Source organism: Delphinapterus leucas, chromosome X (genome assembly GCF_059928025.1).
Source record: "Delphinapterus leucas isolate spDelLeu-1000000601 "Yukka" chromosome X, BTC_Dleu_Yukka2, whole genome shotgun sequence".
NCBI lineage: Eukaryota > Metazoa > Chordata > Mammalia > Artiodactyla > Monodontidae > Delphinapterus > Delphinapterus leucas.
Genome location: NC_143150.1, coordinates 76287650 through 76310464, shown reverse-complemented (window position 1 = coordinate 76310464; position 22815 = coordinate 76287650). Strand labels below are relative to the sequence as shown.

Below are 22815 nucleotides of genomic sequence, written 5' to 3'. Positions count from 1 at the left end.
TTGTAGTGAGTTGGATGGACCTAGAGTCTGTCATACAGAATGAAGTAAGTCAGAAAGAGAAAAACAAATACCATTGCTAACACATAAGTGTGGAATCTAAAAAAAAAAAAGGATCATGAAGAACCTATGGCAATACGTGAATAAAGATGCAGACTTACTAGAGAATGGACTTGAGGACACGGGGAGGGGGAAGTGTAAGCTGGGACAACGTGAGAGAATAGTAGTGTATATGGGGACATATATACACTACCAAATGTAAAATAGGTAGCTAGTGGGAAGCAGTCTCATAGCACAGGGAGACCACCTCAATGCTTTGTGACCAGCTAGAAGGGTTGGATAGGGGGGCTGGGAGGGAGGGAGATTCAAGAGAGAAGAGATATGAGGATATATGTATATGAATAACTGATTCACTTTGTTATAAAGCAGAAACTAACATTCCATTGTAAAGCAATTATACTCCAATAAAAATGTTGTACAAAAAAATAAAGTCTGCTTTGTCTGATATGATTATTGTTACCCCAGATTTCTTTTCTTTTTCATTTGCATGCAATATCTTTTTCCATCCCCTCACTTTCAGTCTGGGTGTGTCTTTAGATCTGAAGTGAGTCTCTTGTAAGCAGTATAAAGATGGGTCTTTTTTTTTTTTTAATGCAATCAGCCGTGCTATGTCCTTTGATTGGAGCATTTAGTCCGTTGACATTTAAAATGATGGTTGATATGTGTATACTTATTGCCATTTTGTGACTTGTTTTGTGGTTGTTTCCATATTTGTTCTCTGTTCTTTCTTCTTTCAGTTTCTTCCCTTGTGGTTTGATGATTATCTTTAACTGTTTGCTTTCGTTCCTTTCTCTATATTTTTTGGGTGTCTACTGCTTTTTTTTTTTTTGTGGTTGCCATGGGGTCCATATATGTTGACCTATAACTATATCTACTTGTTTTAAACTGGTAGTCATTTAAGTTCAGTGATTGATCCATAGCCTCTATTGTATATTTGCTTCTACTAGTGGGATTTTTCCTTTCCTATAAATTCATACATCTTGTTGTAACATTTTCTTTTCCACCTAGAGAAGACCCTTTAACACCTCTTTTAGGGTAAGTTTAGTATTGGTGAACCCTTTTAATATTTGCCTGTCTGAGAAATTTTTTTATCTCTCCTCAATTCTGAATGATAATCTTGCTGGCAGAGTATCTTAGGTTATAGGTTTTTCCCTTTCTGCACTTTAAATATATTATGCCACTCCCTTCTTTTTTGTGAAGTTTGCAATGAAAAACCATCCAATAGCCTTATGGGGCTTCCATTCTTTGTGACCTCCTTTTTTTTCCTCTTGCTGTCCTTAGAAATCTTTCTTTAACTTTTGCATTTTTATTATGATATGTCTCCTGTTTTCTGTTAATTCCTTCTTTTGTGTTTTTTATTCCTGTTTTTGTATTCTTCATCTTTGACTGGTCGTTTTTTATATTTTGTAGTTCCTTGTTAAAATTCTCACTGTGTTTATCTATTCTTTCCCAAGGTGAGTTATCCTTTTTATTAGCAATGCTTTGAACTCTTTATCTGCTAAATTATGTATCTCTGCTTCATTAGTTGCTTTTGGATTATTTCTGGGTTTTTTTATCCTTTCATTTGAAACAACTTCTTCTCTCATTTTTTTAAACCTTCTCTGTCTATATGAAATTATTTGAAACAGTTACCTATCATGGTCTGGAAAGGATGTCATTGTTTGGAACTGACCCTATGCAGTCCGTGTGTGCCCAGTATCTTTGGTGGGAGAGCTGGTTCTGAAGTAAGCACGGGTCATGTCTTTCCTGAAGGTGTGTTTGTAGGTATCACCTTGATGGGAAATGGGGTTGGAGATGGAGGGGCTAAAGCCAGATCCACGTGTGATCTGGAGCTACTTCTCTATTCAATGGTCATCACTGCCCTACTCAGGGAAGGCTCAGGTCCCAAGTAGTTGGAGCAGAAGTCGTGAGGTTCAGGTCCAGGCTGGCTCCATTCCCTGTATGTGTGCTCTCTCCCCACTCCCAGAAATGACACCTTTTCTCCAGAGGTAAGTAGAGCTGGAGAAAGAGGGTCTGGAGCATGTGCCCAGTACAGGCCAGTACATGTATTGGGACTGTCCTACTTGCCTGTCAAAGCTCTAGACAGCTCCCTATCCACAGACTTTGCCACCTTGCTCAGATGCTGTGCTGGGTCCACACCTATTCTGCTCACCCCAAGTGCTCAGTGTTCACCCCAAGTGCTCACTCTTCTTGACTACTACAGCTTTTGTCTTAATAGGGAAGCTGCACCACAGCTAGAGGTTCAGGATGCATGCTACTGCAGTCATGAAAAACTAGCGAGAACCCAAGGCAGTTTCAATCTGCTTCTTCTACCTTGTTACCTGGTGTAAGCAAGCAAATGTACACTCTTCAGGAGTGGAGTCTAGGTTTCTTACAGCCTTCCTGTTATTTATTTATTTTTTATTTGATTTTCAATCCAGCTAAGAGGACTCATCTTCCCAGTGTTGGACCCCAGAGTTAGGGTGTGCAGTATATGTTCAAACTGCTCACTCCTCAGTGAGGAACTCTGAACCCTTGATATCCCTCTCCTCTTCTGTGTCCCCTCACACATCAATCCCAACCTGATCCATTCTCTTCCTTTCCTGCCCAAATTTGTGTGTATCTTTCTTTAGAGCCTTGGTTGTAGAAGAGTCTTTCTGCCAATCTCCAGTTTGTTTTCAGTGAGAATTGCTCCAGATGTAGATGTATTTTTGATGGATTCGTGGGGGAGGAGGTGTTTGAGCTCAGCATCCTCTTACACTACCATCTTGAAACTCCCAGCTGCTTGAAAACCTTACTCAGCCCTAATGCTTTTCTGTGTTGTCTCCTATTTCCATATTGGTTTAGATAGGGTTTGCTTCATCTAAACAACAATAGGTTGGCATCTACTTTTGTGACTCTCATCTTGACTGTTCTAGACTTTATTAGATGGCTAAGGTTGTTGGACCCCAAGAGGAGGTTCCCCCATCCTGATGTAGAGTTTGTCACTTTTGGTCATCTGAGTATTCAGAGAATGTTCTTTTATTTTATTTCTTCCCATGGTCTAACTCCAATCTCTGTCTGACCCTAACTCTTACCTCCATCCCCATCCACACACTCAAATTACTGTATAAATATTTCAAACATGAGTATTTAGCTCACACTTCTTAACATGCAGAGGCTTTCATAATTTGTTCTAAGCTTATCTATCTAGCCTCACTTCCCACTATTCTTTCCCTCTACACACCCTACCCTCCAGCCACTGTGACCTCACTTTTCTCAATACAGACCAAGTCTTTTCATGCCTCTCCCAGTGATGTCATTCCTTTCTTTTTCATGCAAACTACACTCATAATTCAAGGCTTAGCTCAAAGATTGATTCCTCCGCCTTCCCTCTCTCCTCTTGCACTCCATCCTATATTATAGGCCTGTAGTCCCTTGTATGCAACTGCTGATGCCAAATGTGTTTCAAAGTTTAAATTGTTTTGGATGGTAAAAATGTAACACAGTGCTTTCATTGTTTATTAGGCAATCTTTCCTTTAGGGTTTGGGGAAGCATCACATAGTCAAATGCTTTAATATTTAAGTAGCAAAACATATGAAGAGTAACACTAATTAGGATAAATATAACCTATAAATAATCTTGCATAAAGTCAGATTCACTTTTGCTGCTAAGTTCACTGTTTTTGACCTTCAGAGAGTTTTGAACTTTATAATTATGAATGAAGTATTGGAGACTTTGTATTGCTGGATTAATTATATCAAGAAAAATTAGAGTCATTCTACAGATGCAATAACTGTTTAATATTAAAGAATATATATCAGTTAGTTTGCCAATTTCCTTTCCATTTATTTCATTTTGTAGGTTTTTAAGTTGCTCTTTAGTCTGTAACATAATTTTTGTCATCTCATTTTTTTTGATGGGTGGGGCTGTGTTCCTGTCTTGCTGGTTGTTTGGCCTGAGGCATTCCACACTGGAGTTTGCAGGCAGTTGTGTGGATCCAGGTCTTGGGGCTGAGATGAAGACCTCTGGGAGAGCTCACATTAATTAATATTCTCTGGGGTCTGAGATTCTCTGATAGTCCAGAGGTTGGGACTTGGAGCTCCCACCACAGGAACTCAGGCCTGAACCCTGGCCTGGGAACCAAGACATTGCAAGCTGCATGGTGCGACAAAAAGAAAAAAAAAAGGCAACAAACAAAAAGGAGAAAAATAATAAAATAAAATTTGAAAAATAAAAAAGTATATTAGAAAAATGAAATAACAACAACAAAGCAAAAGAGAACCATGACAGCAAAAAAAAAAAAAAAAAAGGGAAAAGGCCTTGGCAGTGGGGTGTGGGGGGTGTGGGGCTCAGGTCCGGGGACCTTCGTGGCTGGAGGAGGCCCTGGGAGAAGCTTAGATCCAGGACCCACACAGCCAAAAAAGGCCTTGGGGAGGAGGGGAAAGGCTTAGGCTTAAGCTTAGGACCTGTGCAGCCAGGAAAGGCCCTGGGAGAGTGGGGCTTAGATTCAGGACGCCCATGAATGGAGAAGGCCATGGTGGTGGTGGTGGTGTGGCTCACGGTCAGGACCTCCATGGCCGGAAGAGGCCTTGGTAGGGGATCTTAAGCTCAGGAACCATGCAGCTGGAGGGAGACCCAGAGGGCAGAGGTCCAGGCCCAGAACCATTGCAAGCTCACTGGGACCAAGCGGGTGTGGGAAACACTGGCTGCAATCCCCTCTGACCCCCCAACCCCATGAAGGTCTCTCCCTATCTCTGCTGATCCCCTCACTGTGAGAGGGCCCCTCCAAGTGTGGAAACCACTTCTCTCCACTGGCACCCCTCAAGCTCTGGTCCTGTCCTGCCTCCACTTTTCAACCTAACTCCTTACCCCCCACATCTTACCCAATAGCACAGGGATTCCTCCTGTCCACATAGGTGTCCGAGGTCCCCCACTGGTGCCTGGTAGGTGCCCTATTTGTGAGGAGGTGCGAACTCTATGTCCTCCTACCACACCATCATGAAGGAGCAAGGTAAAAACCTACAAGACCAAATAAATGAAGAGGAAATAGGCAACCTGCCTGAAAAAGAATTCAGAGTAATGATAGTAAAGATGATCTAAAATCTCAGAAATACAATGGAGGCACGGATTGAGAAAATACAAGAAATGTTTAACAAGCACCTTAGAGAACAAAAGAACAAGCAAAGAGTGATGAAAAACACAATAACTGAAATGAAAAATACACTAGAAGAAATCAATAGCAAAATAAGTGAAGCAGAAGAATGAATAAGTGAGCTGTGAGATAGAATGGTGGAAATAACTGCAATGGAGCACAGAATAAACAAAAAAGAATGAAATAAATGAGGACAGTTTCAGAGACCTCTGGAACAATATTAAACACACCAAAATTTGAATGATAGGGGTCCCATAAGAAGAAATGATAGAGAAAGGTTCTAAGAAAACATTTGAAGAGATTATAGTTAAAAACTTCCCTAAAACATGGGAAAGGAAATAGCCACCCAAGTACAGGAAGCACAGAGAGTCTCATACAGGATAAACCCAAGGAGAAACATGCTGAGACACATATTAATCAACCTAAAAAATTAAATTCAAAGAAAAAATATTAAAAGCAGCAAGGGAAAAACAACAAATAACATACAAGGGAATCCTTCTAAAGGTTATCAGCTGATTTTTCAGCAGAAACTCAGCAGGCCAGAAGGGAGTGAAGGATATATTTAAAGTGATGAAAATGAAAAACCTACAAGCAAGATTACCCACAAGGATATCATTCAGAATTGATGGAAAAATCAAAAACTTTACAGAAAAGAAAAGCTAATAGAATTAATTACCACCAACCCAGCTTTACAATGAATGATAAAGGAACTTCTCTAGGTGCGAAACACAAGAGAAGAAAAAACCCACAAAAACAAACACAAAACAATTAAGAAAATGGTAACAGGAACATACATATCAATAAATACTTTGAATGTGAATGGCTTAAATGTTTTGACCATAAGACACAGTCTGCTGAATGGATACAAAAACAAGACCTGTATATATGCTGTCTATGAGAGACACACTTCAGACCTAGGGAAACATACAGACTGAAAGGGAGGGGTTGGAAAATGATATTCCATGCAAATGGAAATTGAAAGAAAGCTGGAGTAGCAATACTCATATCAGAGGACATAGACTTTAAAATAAAGAAAGATACAAGAGACAAAGAATGACACTACATAATGATCATGGGATCAGTCCAAGAAGAAGACATAACAATTGTAAATATTTATGCACCTAACATAGGAACATCTCAATAGATAAGGCAAATGCTAACAGCCATAAAGGCAGAAATTGACTGTAAAACAATAATAGTTGGGGAATTTAACACCCTACTTACCCCAGTGAACAGATCATCCAGACAGAAAATAAATAAAGAAACACAAGCTGTAAATGACACAATAGAGCAGCTAGATTTAATTGACATTTATAGGACATTCCACCTGAAAGCAGAAGAAAACACTTTCTTCTCAAGGGCTTACAGAATATTCTCCAGGATAGATCACATCTTGGGTCACAAATCAACCTTGGTAAGTTTAAGAAAATTGAAATCATATCTAGCACATTTTTCAGCCACAATGCTATGAGATTAGAAATGAATTACAGGGAAAAAAACCTGTAAAAAACACAAACACGGAAGCTAAACAGTAAGCTACTAAATAACCAAGAGATCACTGAAGAAATCACAGAGGAAATTAAAAAACACATAGACACAATGACAACTAGAACACGATGACCCCAAACCTTTGGGATGCAGCAAAACCACTCTAAGCGGGAAGTTTATAGCAATTCAATCTCACCTCAAGAAACAAGAAAAATCTCAAATAAACAATGTAAACTTACACTTAAAGCAACTAAAGAAAGAAGAAAAAACAAAACCAAAGTTAGTAGAAGGAAAGAAATCTTAAAGATCAGAGCAGAAATAAATGAAATAGAAATGAAGAAAACAGGAGCAAAGATCAATAAAACTAAAAGTTGTTCTTTGAGAAGAAAAAAAATTGATAAACCTTTAGCTACACTCATCAAGGAAAAAGGGGAAAGAACTCAAATCAATAAAATTAGAAATGAAAAAGGAGAAATTACAACTGACACCACAGAAATACAAAGGATCATAAGAGACTACAACAAGTAACTATGTGCCAAAAAATGGGCAAGCTGGAAGAAATGGACAAATTCTTAGAAAGGTACAACCTTACAAGACTGAATCAGGAAGAAACAGAAAATATAAGCAGTCCAATCAGAAGTCATGAAATTGAAACTGTACTTAAAATTTTTCCAACAAACAAAACTCCAGGACCAGGTGGCTTCACAGTCGAATTCTATCAAGCATTTACAGAAGAGCTAACACCCTCTCAAACTTTTCCAAAAAAATTGCAGTGGGAGGAACACTCTCAAACTTGTTCTACAAGGCCACCATCACCCTGATACCAAAATCAGATAAAGGTATCACAAAAAAAGAAAATTATAGACCAATATCACAGATGAACATAGATGCAAAAATCGTCAACAAAATACTAGCAAACAAAAGCCAACAACACATTAAAAGGATCACACACCATGATCAAGAGGGATTTATCCCAGGGATGCAAGGATTCTTCAATATACACAAATCAATCAATGTGATACACCATATTAACAAATTAAATAATAAAAACCATATGATCATCTCACAGGGATTCCCTGCTTGCACAGTGGTTAAGAATTTGCCTGCCAGTGTAGGGGACAAGGGTTTGAGCCCTGGTCTGGGAGGATCTCACATGCCATGGAGCAACTAAGCCCACGTGCCACAGTTTCTGAGCTTGCACTCTAGAGCCTGTGAGCCACAACTACTGAGCCTGCATGTCACAACTACTGAAGCCCACATGCCTAGAGCTCATGTTCCACAACAAGAGAAGCCATTGCAATGAGAAGCCCACACACCGCAACAAAGAGTGGCCCCTGCACATTGCAACTAGAGAAAGCCCACATGCAACAATGAAGACCCAAAGCAGCCAAAAATAAATAAGTAAAATAAATAAATTTATAAAAATACCGCATATGATCATCTCAAAAGACACAGAAAAACTTTTGGCAAAATTTACCACCCATTAATGGTAAAAACTCTCCAGAAAGTGGGCCTAGAGGGAACCTACCTCAACATAATACCGACCATATATAACAAACCCACAGCAAACATCATTCTCAATAGTGAAACAGTGAAAACATTTCCACTAAGATCAGGAACAAGACAAGGATGTTCACTCTCGCCACTGTTATTCAACATAGTTATGGAAGCCCTAGCCATGGCAATTAGAGGAGAAAAAGAAATAAAAAGAATACAAATTTAAAAAGAAGATGTAAAACTGTCACTGTTTTCAGATGACGATACTATACATAGAAAATCTTAAAGGTGCTACCAATTAATGCACAGAAATATCTTGCATTGCTATACACTAACAATGAATGATCAGAAAGAGAAATTAAAGAAACAATCCTATTTACCATTATAACAAAAATAATAAAATACCTAGGAATAAACCTACCTCAGCAGGCAAAAAACCTGTACTCAGAAAACTATAAAACACTGAGAAAAGTAATCAAAGATGACACAAACAGATGGAGAGATATACCATGTTCTTCGATTGGAAAAATCAATATCGTGAAAATGACTATAACACCAAAAGCGATCTACACATTAAAGACAATCCCTATCAAATTACCAATGGCATTTTTCACAGAATTAGAACAAAAAAATTTACAATTTGTATGGAAACACAAAAGACCCCGTATAGACAAAGCAATCTTGAGAAAGAAAAACAGAGCTGGAGGAATCAGGTTCCCTAACTTCAGACAATACTACAAAGCTACAGTAATCAAGACAGTATGGTACTGGTACAAAAACAGAAATATAGATCAATGGTACAAGATAGAAAGTCCAGAGGTAAACCCACAGCCCTATGATCACCTAATCTATGAAAAAGGAGGCAAGAATATACAATGGAGAAAAGATAAAAGATAGTCTCTTCAATAAGTGGTGCTGGGGAAACTAGATAGCTACATGTAAAAGAATGAAAATAGAATGTCACCTAACACCATACAGAAAAATAAACTCAAAATGGATTAAAGACTTAAATGTAAGCCTGGACACTATAAAACTCTTAGAAAAAAACATAGGAAAAACATTCTTTGACATAAATCACAGTAAGATATTTCTTGACCCGTCTCCTAGAGTAAGGAAAATAAAAACAAAAATAAACAAAAGACACCTAATTAAATTTAAAGGCTTTTGCACAGCAAAGGAAACCATAAACAAGACAAAAAGACAACCCTCAGAATGGGAGAAAATATTTGCAAATAAAGCAACTGACTAAGGATTAATCTCCAAAATATAAAAACAGTTCATATGGTTCAATATCATAAAAACAAACAACCAAGTCAAAAAATGGGCAGAAGACTGAAATAGACATTACTCCAAAGAAGACATACAGATGGCCATAAAGCACATGAAAAGATGCTCAACCTCACTAGTTATTAGGGAAATGTAAATCAAACTACAAAGAGGTATCACTTGACACCAGGCAGTATGGTCATCATCAAGAAATCTACAATCAATAAATGCTTGAGAGGGTGTGGAGAAAACGGGACCCTCTTACACTGTTTGTGGGAATGTAAATTGACACAGCCACTGTGGAGAACAGTAAGGAGGTTCCTTCAAAAATTAAAAATAGTACTGCTGAGCTTCCCTGGTTGCACAGTGGTTAAGATTCCACCTACCAATGCAGGGGACATGGGTTCGATCCCTAGCCTGGGAAGATCCCACATGCCATGGAGCAACTAAGCCTGTGTGCCATAACTACTGAGCCTGCATTGTAGAGCCTGTGCTCTGCAACAAGAGAAGCTACAACAATGAGAAGCCTGCACACCACAATGAAGAGTAGCCCCCACTTGCCTCAACAAGAGAAAGCCCATGCACAGCAAAAATAAAAACAAATAAATAAATAAATTTATTAAAAAATAAAATAAAACTGCCATATGACCCAGCAATCCCACTACTGGGCATATACCCTGAGAAAACCATATTTCAAAAATACACATGTACCCCAATGTTCATTGTAGCACTATTTACAATAGCCAGGACATGGACACAATCTAAATGTTCGTCAATTGATGAATGGATAAAGAAGATGTGGTACATATATACAATGGACTATTACTCAGCCATAAAAAGGGACAAAACTGGGTCATTTGTAGAGATGTGGATGGACCTAGATTTTGTCATACAGAGTGATGCAAGTCAGAAAGAGAAAAACAAATACTGTATATAAATGCATATATATGGAATCTAGGAAAATGGTACAGAGGAACCTATTTTCAGGGCAGGAATAGATATGCAGACATAAAGAATGGACATGTGGACATGGGGGAGGAAGGGAAGGGTCAGATGAATTGGGAGATTAGGATTGACATATATACACTATTATTTGTAATATAGATGGCTAGTGGGAACCTGCTGTATAGCACAGGGAGCTCAGCTCAGTGCTCTATGATGACCTAGATGAGTAGGATGGAGGGGGAGGGTGGGAGGGAGGTCCAAGAGGAAGGGGATGTGTGTATACATATAGCTAATTCACTTCATTGTACAGCAGAAACACAACATTGTAAAGCAATTATACTCAAATAAATGCAGAATATGTTAATATAGTGCACCATATTAATAACTCAATTGAGAAAAATTATGTGATGTCTCCATAGTTTTCAAAAGGCATTTGACAAATTCTAATATGCATTACTGACTTCCTTAAAAAAAGGTATATGTGCATACATAAAATATATATGCATGGGTCACCCTTAATGGTATAATATTTAAAACTATTTCCATCTAATGGAACAGGACATGAATGCAACTTATCTCCATTATTATTTAATGGTGTTCTAGAAGTGTTAGCCACTGCAATTAGACAAGAGAAAGAAAGTAAAGTTATTAATATTAGAAAATTATTTTCATTTCATTTACAAATATATAGGATTGTATACCACAAAATGATAAATTACTAGAAATTATTCAAAGCATAGCATAATTCAGTAACATGGCTTGTTACAAATTTATTACCTAAAATCAGTAGATTTTCTATACACAGTCAGGTGGAAGATATAATATTATAATATTATATTTATAATATTAACCCAAGGGAAAAAATCCTAAGGAATAAACACAAAATGTGCATAACCTATACAAAGAAAAAGGGGTCATAAAAGAAGACATAAAAGAATGAAAAGATACTACTCTATTTTTTCTGAAATTTTAATATAACATTAAATGTATGTCATGAAGAACCTAAGGGTAAGATGGGAATAAAGACAAAGACCTACCAGACAATGGACTTGAGGATATGGGGAGGGGGAAGGTTAAGCTGGGACAAAGTGAGAGAGTGGCATGGACATATATACACTACCAAACGTAAAATAGAGAACTAGTGGGAAGCAGCCGCATAGCACAGGGAGATCAGCTCAGTGTTTTGTGACCACCTGGATGGGTGAGATAGAGAGGGTGGAAGGGAGGGAGATGCAAGAGGGAGGAGATATGGGAACATATGTATATATATAACTGATTCACTTTGTTATAAAGCAGAAGCTAACACTCCATTGTAAAGCAATTACACTCCAATAAAGATGTAAAAAATAAAAAAATAAATGTAACTTACAATAGAAATATTGGCAAGGATGTTGGAGGGAATTTGAAAAAAATGGCACTAAATTTAATATGCAAAATATCCAGAAAAATTCTGAACTCGAATAGTAATATAAGGGACAAGAGCCATGAGAGAGGGAGATCAGGATGTCAGCCCTACCAGATGTTTAAGAAAAATACATTATGAAGCTATAAATATTAAAACAGTTTGGCACTGGAAAAGAAATGGAGAAATCAGTGCAACAAAATAGAGTCCTGAAATAGATCCAAATATTTTTGAAAATTTAGCATATTATTAAGTTTATATTTCTGATCAGTGGTGGAAGGAGTGTTTGTTTAATAAATGGTCTTGGAAAAACTGACTAATTATTTGAAAAAAAAAACCTTCATTACCTACACCAAAAATAAATCCCAGATGTATTAAATATATAACATTAAAAAAACAAAAATTCTCTAGGATGACATTAGCAAATATATTTATAATCTTGGAGTAGTAAAGACCTTTCTAGTAAGGGACAAACTCTAGAACTCATACATGAAATTATCAATACATTCGACCATATTAAAATAATAATTTAGAAATCTGCTCTGTATGGCCAAAAATATTTGAAACAAAGTTAAATATAGAAATGATGAAATAGGATAATAAAAATGGTGAACCAGAGAGAATATTTGGTAATATGCACATTAGATAAAGGGTTAATTTTCATACTCTTCAAAAACTCATACATCAATTAGAAAATGGCAATCATTCCAACAACAACCATAAAATGGATAAACTGTTTAAACAGTAGGTTCATGACAAAGGAATCTAAATGGTCAATAAACATTGGAAATGATGTCCTAATTGTTATAATTAAAAACAAGCAAGGCTTCCCTGCTGGCGCAGTGGTTGACAGTCCACCTGCCAATGCAGGGGACACGGGTTCATGCCCTGGTACGGGAAGATCCCACATGCCGCGGAGCGGCTGAGGCCGTGAGCCATGGCTGCTGAGCCTGCGCGTCTGGAGCCTGTGCTCCACAACGGAAGAAGCCACAGCAGTGAAAGGCCTGCGTAGAGCAACAACAACAAAAGAAAAACCAAGCAAACTGAAACAAGAAGATACCATTTCCACCTCTCAGATTGGCAAAAACAAGGTTTATTATATTCAGTGCTGGCAAGGATATAAATAAACAGATACTATCCTGTCCCTGGAGCTCATTAGACTTGGGTAATATCTTGTTAAGGAAGGGCATAGGGGTTTTATGTAACAAAGGAATCCCACATTTATCTAGAGGTGTATGGTTTCCAAGTGTGCTTTCATTTAATCTTTATAATGATCACATATCAGCATGAGAAAACCGAGATCTATAAAAGTTATTATGACTTATTCAAATTAATTTAGTTAGTGAGTGATAGAGCCATAATTTTAACTCTGATATTCTGACACAGTCCAAAACTTTCTCACTGACCCATAGTAGAAGCTGAATTGAGTGGGCATCTGAGTGTTTTTCAAATCTAAATCCCATCCCATTCAACCAGTGATTATTCACTGAAAATCTACTGTGTGTCATGCACTATTCTAGTTACTGGGGATACAACAGTGACCAAAACAAGGTCTCTGCCCTCATGGAGCCTATATTCTAGTGGAAGAGGGAGATAATAAATAAGTGAATATAAAGTATATAAGTTGGTGAAAAGTGTGATTAAGAACAAATAAAATAACAAAAGATAGGAAATGCTGGTGGGGGCAGCATGTTTCAAGTAGAGTGGTCAAACAGAAAACATCAACTAGAAAGAAGTATGTGAGCAAATATCTGAAGGAAGTGAAGAAATGAGCCATGTGGGTATCTGGGGAAGGAACCTAGCACAGATGTGGGAACAAATCAGGTGTGTTTGAGGAACAGCAAGAAAACCAGGTAGTTGGAGAGGAGTGAATAAGAGAGAGAGTAGCAGAAGAAAAGGTCAGAGAGTGAAGGAGGTGGAGGAGATGGATAGTGTAGGACCTTTGGCTTTTGCTCTGAGATGGGAAGTCATTGGTGGGCATGCCTCCTAAAAGAATATGTAGGCAGAAAGGATCACTATGTTGGTGGCCCTTGAGGGTCTATGCAATCACTGGAAACCTTGAGGGTCTATGCAATCACTGGAACCAACCACAACCTACCTTCCCACTTCTCAGCCTGCCTCATTACCTCTCTTCCAGAACTCGCTTATCTCTGCCTCCCAGGAGCAGTGGGTCTGGCTCTTTTCCTCCCATGACCCAGAGCTCCCCACCTGGTAAGACCAGAAACAGTCAGATTGGCAGTTAGGGAGTCACAAGCAGATGGTGGCAATATGATAGCAAGCAGCAAATTCCATAGAAATGAGCTGGTGAAAGAAAAGGATGACTGTCATGCTTATAAAGTAGGGGGCTTTATGAGGGAAAAGTTGCTAATCTCCAACCTGGCTGGTGATCAGTGACTGTAGATGAAGATATTACATGGACAGGAAAACTGCCAATATAGAGGAAAGATAAAGCAAAGATGTTCATTGCAGAAGCTGGGGTCCTTCTGTAGACATCCTGCTTTATGGGGAGTCTATTAGGATAAGAACAAAGAAACCCTTAGAATCTGTGGGCACAAGTATCACTTTGGAGTTGTTGCCATATTACTTGCATATCATTTGCAGCAAGCTGCTTAGTAAGTCTGAGGATTTGTGGTGATTACATGGTCTGAGAGATATAAAGAACTGAGCCCATTGCCCAGCACAGTAAAAGTTAGCTTTTAAAATTGCTGCTCTTGTTTTTGTTGTTAGAGCTGGAAGTAACCAGTGTGAAATCGTGTAAGCCTATAGATTTTCAAATTTGGGTTTGTTGTTGTTGTTTTCAGGAAGGTTAGTAATGAAACTGTTTATTCCAAATAATTATTACAAAGAACCCCAATATATATATGAAAATATAAAAGTAGTATTTTATTAGCAAAAAAGTATTTTTAAGTTCAAATTTATAATGTTTACTTATAAAATCAATCAATGAGAATGAAATTGTTTTGATGAGCAAAAAGAATGAGCATATAATTATTTTACTGTCCGTTTTTTCTAATTCATTTATCATCAATTTAATTCATTTATGTTCTTATTATAGTGGAAAATATATTTTAAAAAGGAATCCCAGGGCTGCTGGAGAAGATGGCGGAAGAGTAAGACACGGAGATCACCTTCCTCCCCACAGATATATCAGAAATACATCTACACATGGAACTGATCCTATAGAACACGCACTGATCGCTGGCAGAAGACCTCGGACCTCCCAAAAGGCAAGAAATTCCCCACATACCTGGGTAGGGGAAAAGAAAAAACAAAGACAAAAGAATAGGGACTGGACCTGCACCAGTGAGAGGGAGCTGTGAAGGAGAAAATTCCACACACTAGAAGCCACTTCACGGGCAGAGACTGTGGGTGGCAGAGGGGGGAAGCTTCAGAGCCACGGAGGAGAGCACAGCAACAGGGGTGCAGAGGGCAAAGTGGAGAGATTCCCGCACAGAGGATCGGTGCTGACCAGCACTCACCAGCCGGAGAGGCTTGTCTGCTCACCTGCCGGGATCGACGGGGGCTGGGAGCTGAGGCTCCGACTTCTTCAGTCAGATGCCGGGAGAGTACAGGCAGCGTGACACAGCCTGAAGGGATTAGTGCACCACGGCTAGCCAGGAGGGAGTCTGGGAAAAAGTCTGGACCTGTCGAAGAGGCAAGAGACTTTTTCTTCCCTCTTTGTATCCTGGTGTGGGAAGAGAGGGGATTAAGAGCACCGCTTAAAGGAGCTCCAGAGACGGGTGCAAGCCACAGCTATCAGCACGGACCATAGAGACGGGCATGAGACGCTAAGGCTGCTGCTGCTGCCACCAAGAAGCCTGTGTGCGAGCACAGGTCACTATCCGCACCTCCCCTCCAGGGAGCCTGTGCAGCCCGCCACTGCCAGGGTCCTGGGATCCAGGGACAACTTCCCCGGGAGAACGCACGGTGCGTCTCAGGCTGGTGCAAAGTCACGCCAGCCTCTGCTGCCACAGGCTCGCCCCGCATCCGTACCCCTCCCTCCCCCTGGCCTGAGTGAGTCAGAGCCCCTGAATCAGCGGCTCCTTTAACACTGTCCTGTCTGAGTGAAGAACAGATGCCCTCAGGTGACCTACACACACAGGTGGGGCCAAATACAAAGCTGCACCCCTGGAGCTGTTCTAACAAAGAAGAGAAAGGGAAATCTCTCCCAGCAGCCTCAAGAGCAGCAGATTAAATCTCCACAATCAACATGATGTACCCTGCATCTGTGGAATACCTGAATAAACAAAGAATCATCCCAAATGGAGGAGGTGGACTTTGGGAGCAAGAAATATTATTTTTTCCACTTTTCCTCTTTTTGTGAGTGTGTACATGTATGTTTCTGTGTGAGATTTTGCCTGTATAGCTTTCCTTTCACCATTTGTCCTAGGGTTCTGACTGTCCATTATTTATTTATTTATTTATTACTTAAAAAAAATTTTTTTCTTAATAATTATTTTAATAACTTTATTTTACCTTACTTTATTTTATTTTATCCTCTTTCTTTCCTTCTATTTTTTCTCCATTTTATTCTGAGCTATGTGGAGGACAGGCTCTTTGTGCTGCATCCAGGTGTCAGGGTAGTGCCTCTGAGGCGGGAGATCCGACTTCAGGACACTGGTCCACAAGAGGCCTCCCAGCTCCACGTAATATCAAACAGCAAAAATCTCCCAGAGATCTCCATCTCAACACCAGCACCCAGCTTCACTCAATGACCAGCATGCTACAGTGCTGGACACCCAAAGCCAAACAACTAGCAAGACAGGAACACAACCCCACCCATTAGCAGAGAGGCTGCCTAAAATCATAATAAGGCAACAGACACCTCAAAACACACCACCAGACCTGGACCTGCCCACCAGAAAGACAAGATCCAGCCTCATCCACCAGAACACAGGCACTAGTCCCCTCCACCAGGAAGCCTACAAAACCCACTGAACCAACTTTAGCCACGGGAGACAGACAGCAAAAACAACGAGAATTATTAACCTGCAGCCTGCAAAAAGGAGACCCGAAACACAGTAAGATAAGCAAAATGAGAAGTCAGAAAAACACACATCAGATGAAGGAGCAAGGTAAAAACCCACCAGAAATAATAAATGAAGGGGAAATAGGCAGTCTACCTGAAAAAGAATTCAGAATAATGATAGTAAAGATGATCCAAAATCTTGAAAATAGAATTGACAAAATGCAAGAAACATTTAACAAGGACCTAGAAGAACTAAAGAGGAAAAAAAGCAATGATGAACAATACAATAAATGAAATTTAAAATACTCTAGAAAGAATTAATAGCAGAATAACTGAGGTAGAAGAATGGATAAGTGACCTGGAAGATAAAATATTGGAAATAACTGCTGCAGAGCAGAATAAAGAATAAAGAATGAAAAGAACTGAGGAAAGTCTCAGAGACCTCTGGGACAACAGTAAATGCACCAACATTCGAATTATACGGGTCCCAGAAGAAGAAGAGAAAAAGAACGGGACTGAGAAAATATTTGAAGAGATTGTAGTTGAAAACTTCCCGTATATGGGAAAGGAAATAGTTAATCAAGTCCAGGAAGCACAGAGTGTCCCATACAGGATAAATACAAGGAGAAACATGACAAGACACATATTAATCAAACTACCAAAAATTAAATACAAAGAAAACATATTAAAAGCAGCAAGGGAAAAAGAACAAATAACACACAAGGGAATCCCCATAAGGTTAACAGCTGATCTTTCAGCAGAAACTCTGCAAGCCAGAAAGGAGTGGCAGGACATATTTAAAGTGATGAAGGAGAAAAAACTACAACCAAGATTATTCTACCCAGCAAGGATCTCATTCAGATTTGATGGAGAAATTAAAACCTTTACAGACAAGCAAAAGCTGAGAGAGTTCAGCACCAACAAACCAGCTTTACAACAAATGCTGAAGGAACTTCTCTACACAAGAAACACAAGAGAAGGAAAAAACCTACAATAGCAAACCCAAAACAATTAAGAAAATGGGAATAGGAACATACATATCGATAATTACCTTAAATGTAAATGGATTAAATGCTCCCACCAAAAGTCACAGGCTGGATGAATGGATACAAAAACAAGACCCACATATATGCTATCTACAAGAGACCAACTTCAGACCTAGAGACACATAAAGACTGAAAGTGAGGGGATGGAAAAACATTTTCCATGCAAGTGGAAATCAGAAGAAAGCTGGAGTAGCAATTCTCATATCAGACAAAATAGGCTTTAAAATAAAGACTATTATAAGAGACAAAGAAGGACACTACATAATGATCAATGGATTGATCCAAGAAGAAGATATAAAAATGGTAAATATTTATACACCCAACATAGGAGCACCTCAATACCTTCAGCAAATACTAACAGCCATAAAAGGGGAAATTGACAGTAACACTTTCATAGTAGGGGACTTTAACAACCCAGTTTCACTAATGGACCGATCATCCAAAATGAAAATAAATAAGGAAGAAATCTTTTATGATACAGTAAACAAGATGGACTTAATTGATATTTATAGCACATTCCATCCAAAAAAAAAAAAACAGAACACATTTTTCTCAAGTGCTCATGGAACGTTCTCCATGATAGACCATATCTTGGGTCACAAATCTAGCCTTGGTCAATTTAAGAAAATTGAAATCGTATCAAGTATCTTCTCCGACAACAATGCTATGAGACTAGATATAAATTACAGGAAAAGATCTGTAAAAAATACAAACATATGGAGGATAAACAATACACCATTTAATAACGAAGTGATCACTGAAAAAATCAAAGAGGAAATCAGAAAATGTCTAGAAACAAATGACAATGGAGACACAATAACCGAAAACATACAGGATGCAGCACAAGCAGTTCTAAGAGGGAAGTTTATCTCAATAAAATCCTACCTTAAGAACAGGAAACATCTCAAATAAACAACCTAACCTTGCACCTAATGCAATAAGAGAAAGAAGAACAAAAAAAGAGCAAAGTTAGCAGAAGGAAAGAAATCATAAAGATCAGATCAGAAATAAATGAAAAAGAAATGAGAGCAAACATCACTAAAACTAAAAGGTGGTTCTATCAGAAGATAAAAAAAATTGATAAACCATTAGCCAGACTCATCAAGAAAAAAAGAGAGAAGACTCAAATCAATAGAATTAGAAATGAAAAAGGAGAAGTAACAACTGACACTGCAGAAATACAAAGGATCATGAGAGCTTACTACAAGCAACTCTATGCCAATAAAATGGACAACTTGGAAGAAACGGACAAATTCTTAGAAATGCACAACATGCCGAGACTGAACCTGGAAGAAATAAAAAATATGAACAGGCCAATCACAAGAACTGAAAGTGAAACTGTGAGTAAAATTCTTCCAACAAACAAAAGCCCAGGACCAGATAGCTTCACAGGCGAATTCTATCAACCATTTAGAGAAGAGCTAACACCTATCCTTCTCAAACTCTTCCAAAATATAGCAGAGGGAGGAACACTCCCAAACTCATTCTACGAGGCCACCATCACCCCGATACCAAAACCAGACAAGGATGTCACAAAGAAAGAAAACTACAGGCCAATATCACTGGTGAACATAGATGCAAAAATCCTCAACAAAATACTAGCAAACAGAATCCAACAGCACATTAAAGTGATCATACACCATGATCAAGTGGGGTTTATTCCAGGAATGCAAGGATTCTTCAATATACGCAAATCAATCATAGTGGTGCACCATATTAACTAACTGAAGGAGAAAAAACCTATGATCATCTCAATAGATGCAGAGCAAACTTTTGACAAAATTCAACACCCATTTATGATAAAACCCTGCAGAATGTAGGCATAGAGGGAACTTTGCTCAAAATAATAAAGGCCATATATGACAAACCCACAGCCAACATCATCTTCAATGGTGAAAAACTGAAACCATTTCCACTAAAATCGGGAACAAGACAAGGTTGCCTACTCTCACCATTCTTATTCAACAATGTTTTAGAAGATCTAGCCACAGCAATCAGAGAAGAAAAAGAAATAAAACGAATCCAAGTCGGAATAGAAGTAAAGCTGCCACTGTTTACAGATGACATTATATCATACATACAGATTCCTAACAATGCTACCAGGAAACTACTAGAGCTAATCAATGAATTTGGTAAAGTAGCAGGATAGAAAATTAATGCACAGGAATCTCTGACATTCTTATACTATAATGATGAAAAATTTGAAAGTGAAATTAAGAAAGCACTCCCATTTACCATTGCAACAAAAAGAATAAAATAGGAATAACGCTACCTAAGGAGACAAAAGACCTGTATGCAGAAAATTATAAGACACTGTTGAAAGAAAATAAAGATGATACAAATAAATGGAGAGATAAACCATATTCTTGAATTGGAAGAATCAACGTTGTGAAAATGACTCTGCTATCCAAAGCAATCTACAAATTCAATGCAATCCCTATCAAACTACCACTGGCATTTTTCACAGAACTAGAACAAAAGATTTCACAATTTGTATGGAAACACAAAGACCCCTAATAGCCAAAGCAATATTGAGAATGAAAAATGGAGCTGGAGGAATCAGGCTCCTTGACTTCAGAATATACTACAAAGCTACAGTCATCAAGACAGTATGGTACTGGCACAGAAACAGAAATATAGATCAATGGAACAGGATAGAAAGCCCAGAGATAAACCCACGCACATATGGTCACCTTATCTTTAATAAAGGAGGCAAGAATATACAGTGGGGAAAAGACACCCTCTTCAATAAGTGGTGCTGGGAAACCTGGACAGGTACATGTAAAGGTATGAAATTAGAATACTCCCTAACACCATACACAAAAGTAAACTCAAAATGGCTTAAAGACCTAAATGTAAGGCCAGATAATATGAAACTGTTAGAGGAAAACCTAAGCAGAGCACTCTATGTCATAAATCACAGCAAGGTCCTTTTTGACCCACCTCTTAGAGAAATGGAAATAAAAACAAAAATAAACAAATGGGACCAAATGAATCTTAAAAGCTTATGCACAGAGAAGGAAAACATATGCAAGACCAAAGGACAACCCTCAGAATGGGATAAAATATTTGCAAATGAAGCAACTGACAAAGGAATAATCTCCAAAATTAACAAGCCCCTCATGCAGCTCAATAACAAACAAGTAACCCAATCCAAAATGGGCAGAAGACCTAAATAGACATTTCTCCAAAGAAGATATACAGATTACCAACAAACACATGAAAGAATGTTGAACATCATTAATCATTAGAGAAATGCAAATCAAAACCACAATGAGATATCATCTCACACCAGTCAGAATGGCCATCATCAAAAAAGCTAGAAACAATAAATGCTGGAGAGGGTGTGCAGAAAAGGGAGCCCTCCTGCACTGTTGGTGGGAATGTAAATTGATACAGCCACTATGGAGAACAGTATGGAGGTTCCTTAAAAGCCTACAAATAGAACTACCATATGATCCAGCAATCCTACTACTGGGCATATACCCTGAGAAAACCATAATTCAAGAAGAGTTATGTACCACAATGTTCATTGCAGCTCTATTTACAATAGCCAGGACATGGAAGCAACCTAAATGTCCATCGACAGATGAATGGATAAAGAAGTTGTGGCACATATATACAATGGAATATTACTCAGCCATAAAAAGAAATGAAATTAAGTTATTTGTGGTGAGTTGGATGGGCCTAGAGTTTTTCATACAGAGCGAAGTAAGTTTGAAAGAGAAAAACAAATACCATATGCTAACATATATATATATGGAATCTAAGAAAAAAATGTCATGAAGAACGTAGGGGTAAGACTGGAATAAAGACACAGACCTACTAGAGCATGAACTTGAGGATATGGGGAGTGGGAGGTGTAGGCTGTGACGAGGTGAGAGAGTGGCATGGACATATATACAGTACCAAGCATAAAGTGGGTAGCTAGTGGTAAGCAGCCACGTATCACAGGGCGATCAGCTAGGTGGTTTGTGACCACCTAGAGGTGTGGGGTACAGAGGGTGGGAGGGAGGGAAACACAGGAAGGAAGAGATATGGGAACATGTGTATATGTATAACTGATTCACTTTGTTATAAAGCAGAAACTAACACACCATTGTAAAGCAATTATACTCCAATAAAGATGTTTAAAAAAAAAAGGAATCCCAGACCAAGTATTTGCAATGCTTTTGAAATACCTCTCTTGCATATAAATCTTTAAGAAACACAATTTGAAAACCATAGATATGGGACAACACTTAAAACTGTGCTTATTGTTTTGGAGAAATACCCTCAATTTGTCTCTGGGATGAAGGGCAAGTGATGTTTCATCTTCTCTCTGCCCTCCAGCCCACTTGCTTTAGGCAGAACAGCTCTACTTTTGCATATTTTATATGTTAGGCTAGGGGTCTGCAACTCCCGGGCCACTGAATGGTACTGGTCCATAACCCATTAGGAACTGGGCCACGCAGCAGGAGGTGAGCGGTGGAGGAGCCAGCGAAGCTTCATCTGTATTTACAGCCACTCCCCATCGCTCACATTACCACCTGAGCTCTGCCTCCTGTCAGATCAGTGGTGGCATTAGATTCTCATAGGAGCATGAGCCCTACTGTGAACTGCACATGCGAGGGATCTAGGTTGTGCGCTCCTTATGAGAATCCAATGCCTGATGATCTGAGGTGGAGCTTAAGAGGTAATGCTAATGCTGGGGAGAAGCTGCAAATACAGATTATCATTAGCAGAGAGGTTTGACTGCACAGAGACCATAATAAATCAATTGCTTGCTTACTCATATCAAAACCCTATCAGTGAGTGGCAAGTGACAATTAAGCTGCATCTGCTGGCAGGGTTTAAATCAGAATCCCACACTTACTTTAGTCTGCACATGGGCCGCCCATTATTTTATTTACCACTTCCATCCGTACCTCGTTTTTGCACTGCACAGTTGTCTCAGTCACAGTTTTGGTAAGTCCACAAGCTAACCTTAGCCAAAATGAGTGAAAAACAAACATCACTGGAGAGCTTCTTACAAAAGGAGGAAAGATCCAA

The 22815-nt window shown here is 38.7% G+C and overlaps 1 long non-coding RNA gene across 1 annotated transcript in view; it reads left to right on the top strand.

Moving 5' to 3' along the window:
* The window catches only part of LOC149744297 (uncharacterized), a 136154-nt gene extending 113800 nt beyond the window's left edge, over window positions 1-22354 (top strand). The window contains exon 4 of the long non-coding RNA XR_016391356.1: window positions 14825-22354. This is a non-coding gene — a long non-coding RNA (uncharacterized LOC149744297). The remainder of the gene's footprint in view (window positions 1-14824) is intronic.
* The last annotated feature ends 461 nt before the right edge of the window (window positions 22355-22815 follow it).